General features: G+C 44.3%; 1 protein-coding gene across 1 annotated transcript in view; it reads right to left on the bottom strand.

Moving 5' to 3' along the window:
- Positions 1 to 2,441, bottom strand: part of MAPK6 (mitogen-activated protein kinase 6) — a 31,438-nt gene extending 28,997 nt beyond the window's left edge. The window contains exon 1 of the mRNA XM_009885719.1: positions 2,233 to 2,441. The gene's annotated coding sequence lies outside the window, so the exon portion shown is untranslated. The remainder of the gene's footprint in view (positions 1 to 2,232) is intronic.
- Between the last annotated feature and the right edge of the window lie 5,567 nt (positions 2,442 to 8,008).

Genomic DNA, 8,008 nt, shown 5'->3' with positions numbered 1-8,008 from the left:
ATGCCACAGCGCATCAGCGACCCCACCCGCTCCCACGGGGCTGGCCCCACGCTGGCCCCTGGCCACCCACCGCTGTGGGGTGGCTCTCTCACCTGCAGCAGGTACACAAACTGCCCGGGGTCCTTCAGCATAACGCCGGCAGCTGCGGCAGGCAGAATCTAGGAAAGATATCCCCGAATCTGCCCTTGTGTTCTTTAAAACAAACTTTTCTTTATGCTGCCGGCAGTGGCACAAAAATAGCCTGAGTCCCCAGTCTACCTTCAGTTATATTTTTCCATGTGCTGAGCTGAAGCTCTGAGGCTCCTCTCCCTCTGCAGAGCAAACACAGCATTTGCAGGAAAAAAGCTGTGCTTATATAAGTTTCCGAGAATGCCAAGTTGAATGTCTGACAGAGGAAAAACTTCTGGTAAAATCCTATTTTTTTTTTTGTCTTTTCGAGAGATCTAATCTATCTTCTGTGCATTCCTGACCTTCAGAAAGTATTTTCATCTCACACGTTAAGTATAACAATCCTCTTAACAAGGGAACATTTTGTTAGAGCTTTAAATTGGGTTACGTAAATTATTTGTAGTTCTGACAGCAGGTTTCTCTTCCGTCCACGAGGACAGTTGTTATGAGATTGCTACAAGGTTCATTTGCAATCACTCCAGATAATCATCTGAAGGGACTGTTTGAAATGAGATTGTATCTGGGGGATATGCTACAAGCTTATCAAGGCTTTTTATAAAAGCAGCATTTTTGCCAAATAATTTGCCATACAGTAACCTGCATGAGAATTAAAAAAATCCCTGATGTGAATGGTAAATGGGGAAAAAAACCAAACATTTCCAACTCCCACAAACTTTAAGAGGAAGAGAATACAGAGGGGAAAAACCCCAACATGCATATATATGTATACAGGTGGTACTGAGCACGTCTCAGTCCCTGAGTTTACTCTTGTTGACTACAGTGGGAATTGCAAACAGTCAGGATCATTGTTTCCACTAAGTACTTGTTCAGAAAAAAGCAGAGTGGAAAAATGATTCAAGAAGTAACAGCACTCCTCTTAGCATTACGTCAGAGCGGTCAATGACTTAGAAAGAAATTTTGAAGTACTCTCTTTTCACTTTCTTCTCCCTGACCCCAAACCAGGCATGGGGTTAGACCCTGGTTTTGAATGGGAAGAGTTCTCTGGCAGTAGAAGCCTCCTGCCTCCCTTTCTCTCATCACCGATAACGCTGATTGGGAAAAAAGTTTCTACTGATTTCTTCAGGAGTGGGAAAAGAAGGGCATCATTTATAAATTGGGATTAATTTTTCAAGTTCCCCATTATATTTATGAGCTATTTAAAAAACCCCAACAAAGCAATAAAACAATATTTTATTCAAATAGAAAGCATTTTGTTTGACTTTAAGAACACTGATTTACTAAACCAAAATTTTAAAATGAAAAATTTGAAATCAAAATATGGACATCTCATTTTAAAATCTTTGTCAGAGTATTTCAGATTTTTTTCTCCCTAAGTAACAAGAGCAGTGAGTTAAGTTTCATCCAATGAAGCAATCAGCAATTGAGCAAACCCAGTAAACCTGATTTCTACACACTCCTGCTGGCATTAAGTTCTCCGCAACAGTGGTCCAGTAACCAACAAACCCAACTGCCCCTTCTGCAGCGTGGAAGTACTCCAAGAAATGACATTTTCAAGGAGAAAAAAGCTGTGGGTTTGTAAACCACACACCCCCCCGCACAAACACAAGAACCATGCAAAAGGTGCTCAGCAGAGAAGGACCTTTACCCACAAAACTTAACATTGACTACATTTCCAAATCTGCCGGGGAATGCTTTACCTTGGTATTTCCAATCGTATTGAGCTAACTCATGGTGTTTTATCTTTCCTTCATATTCCCTCCCCTTCTTTGTTTGATGCCAAATATTTATTTTCAGCAGTCTATATAGAGTTGTCTCATGATTTTATTAGCAGTCTCTCTTGTCATACTTTATCCACAGAGATGCAATGCATTAGTACTTCTAGGTGCAATGTTAGTTATTCCTCTGAATTATCTAGAGACACTAGCTGACTAATATACAATGCTTTTATTTATATAAAAGACAATATATTATTATTTTGGCAATTCTCAGAGAGAGAAAGATGTTTTTAAGTGTTAGTTAGAAAGATTGATCTTAATCCTTTATAATTCTTTCTCTCTAAACAAACAGATCTCATAGGAGAATACACACAGATATTTAACTTACCATTACTGAAGCTATCTTTTGACTTCCTCAGTATCATTAATATTTAAGCAGAAAGAACAGAACAAACAATTATCCTAATGACACCACACCAGAACTAACAAAGTAATTTTTAAAAAGTCATCCAGAAGAAGCGAGAAGGTCGACCAGAAAACACGAGTCAGGAATAGCTGTGCTCCGATGAGGCGGGGAAGGTTATGTTGCTGTGATATGAGTAGTGCACAGCTGTTACTCTAGTAATAATTCATCATATTAATATTTAAATGAGAGGAGGAGGAGGGCACAAGATTGTGTGTGACTCAACAGTCCCTCCCTGTCCTTAAGCAGAAAAATAGGCCACCAATACAGAAAGAGCATTAGGAGCTATGGGGTGGGAAGGTTTGTTTTCATTAGCTCATGAATAAAAGTGGGCAAACTGGTCCCCGAAGTAGTCTAGAAATTATCCTGGGTTTACTACTGCAAGTTAAATTCTGTTTCCACTCTCAGAATAAGCCATAACCTAATGAATAAGTTGATCCAGCAACCAGTGCTGTAGGTCTGTATGTGGTGTTTCTTGGATTTCAGTATATTTCCGGTGAGATTCTACGCTTCCTGCGAAGGGCTGCCTGTGGGATCCTCGCCTGGCAGCTCCTCGCAACGAATTGCTGAATTGCTGCTGTACTTTGCCATTTCTCTACAGACACATTGATAAAAACCATTTCTTTAATCAGGGCTTGCTTACCTCCAGGCTTGTTCCATCATCTTGGCTCATCGGGGTCTCTGGCACAGGCAGGCGGTGGAGAACTGAGGCACCTGAGGAGGAGCAGAAGAGGCTGCCTGCAGGAGGAGATGTTGCGAGGAGCAGAGCCTCAGCCCCAGGGAGCCTGGAGGAGCTTCAGGAGGTAGAGCAGCAACACCCAGCAACAGCAGGCTCAGCACAAGGTGGAGAGCTGGAGGAAACAGCTGATGCAGGCATAACCCAGACAGATGTGGGTGGCATCCCTGGCAGGAGAGGCAGCCTGACCACGCTCGGTTGCATGTAGGATTGCACAACTTTATCCAACAATTCAATATAAACACACCTCTCGCATGCTAGTTTTTTGGGGGTTGGGTTTTTCTTTTTAATTCTGTGCAACTCCTCCTTGTTAGTAGAGAGCGTGTTACTATGACACCCCTGGCTGAGCATCGCCTCGTTGGCTATATAACTCTATAAAGGTAATAAGCAACCATTTAACCAGAAATACAGACACAGACTCCAGAAGTGGCCATGAGGCTAAATAACCAATAGTTTGTAACAGAACAAATGCACAGAGGAGCGTTCAGCTTTGTGCTGGGCATGAAAATAGAAGGTACACAAAGTACAACCATCAAGAGATGCCAAACTCATGCAGTAACATCAGTTCTCAGCACACCACGGTAAATTCTTAATCAAAAATTTTCTATTTTTTGCTATTCAAGCAAGGACATTCCCCCCACCCCTTCATTTCATTAGCCTAATCCTTCAAGATCAAGTCTACAAACAGCCTGAGTTAATGTTGACATTATGTTTAGCTGACTGATATGGAGGTTTTATTTGCTGCACCCTGTACAACAGGATTTGTGTTATTAATACATTGCAGAAAACACCACTCGTCAGATCTCCATATCCATTGTCAGTGTCCTAGTAGAGCTTACATTTAAAACCGGTCTTTGTAACTTACTGCAAAGGTTTGTACATAATATAAAACCAGACTCCTGGGCACGTTGGAGGAATGGGGAGTATTGGTCTAGGCTGTTCACAAGAGTAGATGACAAGGGGTTGCAGGAAGGTACCCCCTTTGTATTAGTAATTACAGTAACGCACTCCTCCTCCTTGGATTTTGGGTATGCTGGAAGAACAGACCTGCCACACTGGCTTTAATCCCCAGCACAGCCCTCCCTCCAGCTCCACCACCACTGCTGCCTCATGGGTAGGAGAGATACATGAGGCTGGAATTAGCCACCTACCACTCCCAGCTGGGACTCACATGTTCCCAATCACACGTGGAGGGAGAAGCCATTTTCCAGTTCCTTGAGCTTCTGTGTCAGCTTCTGGTGACAGCTCCAGCCCCAACAAGAATCATCTGATTACTGTGAGGCTGAAGACCATTTGCAAAATGGTCTTCAAAGCTGCACCCTCACTAGTAGCTCAGCAATCAGAGGGCTCAGTCTTCAACTAGCTTGGATGCTGAGTTGTGTCACTGGCCACAGAAGAGTTGAGGAAAAATGCTGGAAGAAGCAGAAGAGTTCCTAAAGTAGCAAACCTCTCTAAGTGAAGGGGTTGGGTCTGGTCTACTGGAATGCAAAATATTTGCTGCTCTCTATATGAGTAGTACCAAATGTGATTTAAGATAAGTCAAACTCGCTCCCTTCCTCTTTGCACATCCTCCTCTGCACTATATACACACATACTATTTCAGAACCAAAATCTTCCTTGTGCAAGCAGTTGTCCAGATTTCAAAGGATTCATGTACAATTGCTAAAATAATCTGCAGAGCAGCCTCCAGTTTTCCCATTGATCTTCAGTAGCCTTAAAAGGTTAGCAAGCCCAAGAGGTCTCACTACTATTCCCTCCTTCCTTTTAGCCTGCATTTTAAAAAGCAACTGCATGAAGCATAGTAGTACACATTAACAAGGAGAGAAGGCTAATGTATAATTTTAAATTAGAAGAAAGACTGTGGACAAAGGTTAAAAAGTCTTCGCAACTACTGAATTGTTAATTGAAGGTGAATGTGTGATAGAAGATAAACATTTTCAAGTACAGATTTGGTCAGCTGACAGATTTAATAGCTTCCATAAAATACCACGCTGCAACAGCTTTTATACTGTCTTTATGGGCAACCATCAATTTCCAGCTGGGCTTGGTGGCAACGAGATCAATGTACAAAGTTTGAGGAGGTCCAGAAGCCCAGGCTCAGATTTGTTCTTCTTCCAGTGACAGAAGAATTTGCTAGTTTAATCCAAATCCATGGTTTTGGTTCAGAAGAGGCTCCAGCCTCTGTTGACAAGTACCTTTGAGCTGGAGGCTTTTTCAGGCTTTGTTCAATGTCTACCCAAATGCCACACCATTCCAGCCTATGCTCTTAGTTAAAAAGGAAAAAAAAAAAAAAAGGCAAATTTACCCAATTCTTTTTGTGTCTAAAATACAACACTAACAAGGAGATCCTGCCCAAGGAGGCTACCACTAATTTCTCAAGTACCCTTGGGTGCACTGTTGTGCTGAAATTCATCTCCTGTGGATTTAGGGGTCACTTCCATTCACCTTGGAGAAGACAAGCCAATTAGAGAAGGACTGAGTACAAAATTCAAAGATTGGTCAGGGACAGTTAGCTCCGTTGGCGAGTCTCATTTCAGGAGCAGTAACCTAACTCCTGACTCAGGAGGTGTTACACCATTCATTCTTTCCTCTTATAACCAAGCATCAAGCCCTCACCACAGCCACAGAGCAACTCACGGGCATAGAAGAATTCACTGCAAGGCTGCCCACTGCATTTGCCCTGGGAACAGGGAGGTCAGTCTGAAGTCATGCTGGCACCAAAACCCCCAAACCCTCATCACATGCAAACTCTAATTTAATTCACAGCACTAGGGTTTAAAGTTACCACCACCACATGCACTGCTGTGCCCATGCCCAACTTTCCCTTAACTGGATGGGCTCCATAGCTTGGTCTTTCTAGATGAAATGGGGCCGTTGTGCTTCCTGAAGGCCACACAAGTGCACAAACTCCCCTCTGCCTCTGAAAAGGCCACATGGCCCCCTTGAGGAACTAACAAATGCTCTCACAAGTGCTGCGTCTAACTTAGGTTTCGAGTAACAGCAGCAAGGCTTACATACTTGTTTATCATTAAAAAAAAAAGAGGGGTAGGCTTTTTATAGTCTAAACTTTGTGAAGTGATAAAGATCTATGAATCATCTAACATGCAGTTTATCTACAGACAAATAGGATTAAAAATAGAGCAGGTAGTTTTGTCTCTTTTTTTTTTTTTAATTGGAATGGAAACAAAAAGAAAGCTGGCAGATGAGGAAAAAGAAGGCTGCTGAGGATGCTGAGCACAAGGCTGTGGCTGAGGACTGCAATGAGAGCTTCCTAAATTACTGTATCTCCCTGACGAGAGGCCAGATCGTAGGTACTCTCAAGTGGCCCTTTTCTGTAATGAGGATCTCAGTATTTGGCCTATTCATATTTTTCATTTCTCTGCACTTGGTGCAGGAGATCACAAGGCCTGGCATTTTACCACTGGAATCGATGCAAAGACTTCTGCCTTTTAAGTGCTTGGCTCTGCCTCAAAGTTTTTTAATCTTTCCTTTCCTAAATGTAACTGATTGATAGGAGTGTGCATCCCTGGGTCAGTTTTCAAGTCATGATCCAAATAGCTCCTCTTAACTTGGAAGAAATCCCAACAGTTTCCCAAAGAATTTTCCTTGGGACGGTCTGGAAACCCTCCTTGTCAATAAATAATTTCTACCAAGTGAAACACTGACAGAGCTACTCTGCTCAGCTAACTACACTGTGAAACATTAACCTCCTTCCCTGCCCGTGGTGGCAGAGACCATGTTTTGCTGCTTTGTGACCCATGAGTGACCTCGCTGTGGACTCCCAGATTTTCAGCACACCTCCTTGAGGTTCGGGATTAAGTTACATGGCACCTACATTTAAAGAAGCAGATGGGAAAAAGCAACTCTCATTTCTTTCTTGTCTCTACTGGGGACTATACACAGTGAGAGGGGACAGATAACGCCAGGACCACCTGTTCCTCATCCGAGGATGCTTGGTGCTGCCTGAGGTAAGGAGCCCTGCTTGCCATCACCCACGAATCTTGCAGCTCCACTGCACTCAGAAGAGCAGTGGCTCCAAGGGCTGGGGAGGAAGAGGAGAAATAAGCAGCTGAGGAGAGTGAGGGCAGATGCCCACTGCAGAACCAGATGGCTATGGCACCACAGGGGCCACTACCCGCTGTGAGACGGCACATGTCCCTGCCAGAGCTCCCTGGACACAGCCATGCCCAGCAGTCAGTAGCACAGCTGGGTGGCACCAGCAAGTCCAGTAGCACCAGTGAGGCTGAGTGACAGGGGTGGCACATACTTGAATGCCATTACATCTTTGGTTGTGCCTGCAGTGGGACAGGGTACAAATTTGTACCCATTGCTGCTGGGAAGGAACTGTGACACTGGAGACACCAGGGCTGTTGTTCCACAGAGCTCCAGGACCTTCTGATAAATTCCTCAGGGTTTCAGAGGGTGAGATGCTCTGGGAAACCCCTCCTCATGCCAACAGCCCTGCCAGAGAGGGTTTGCCTAGAGGAAGGTCACGCATGATGCCAGGGCAGCACATGGGCAGGAGCCACCTCACCAGTATCCTAATTGACACCTATGCCTCTGGCTCTTCCCTCTCCACTCCTTCCAACCTCACCCCTCCACTGAGTAGTTTCTCTACACCCACACTTCTCCACACCCACACTTCTGTCTCCTCCACCTGTCATAATATGAAGCCTGGCTGTGCTGACAAGCCCACGCCACGCTATTCCCTCTTGCTAGCAAGCCCAGAAAAGGCGGCCTTGCTCAGGCCCCTACTTTTGGGGTACAAACCAAGCAGAGCACCAGATCTCCCCTCCTGCCTAGCCTCCAGAGGAGCTTTACACCTGGTGGCATTGCCCTGCACAGCTCTGCATCTCAGGAGGGCTGCATGGCTTTGCCAAGCCTGTGCCAGCAGCCCAGAGCTATTTTGTAATTAGGATGCTTCACCCGAGCAAAAGAAGTTGTTGAAAGAGACAAGTATAGAAC

The sequence above is a fragment of the Charadrius vociferus genome, unplaced genomic scaffold, assembly GCF_000708025.1.
Source record: "Charadrius vociferus isolate BGI_N301 unplaced genomic scaffold, ASM70802v2 scaffold325, whole genome shotgun sequence".
Classification (NCBI taxonomy): Eukaryota; Metazoa; Chordata; class Aves; order Charadriiformes; family Charadriidae; genus Charadrius; species Charadrius vociferus.
The sequence above is the reverse complement of the archived record's forward strand: the minus strand, read 5'-3'. Positions and strand labels throughout refer to the sequence as shown.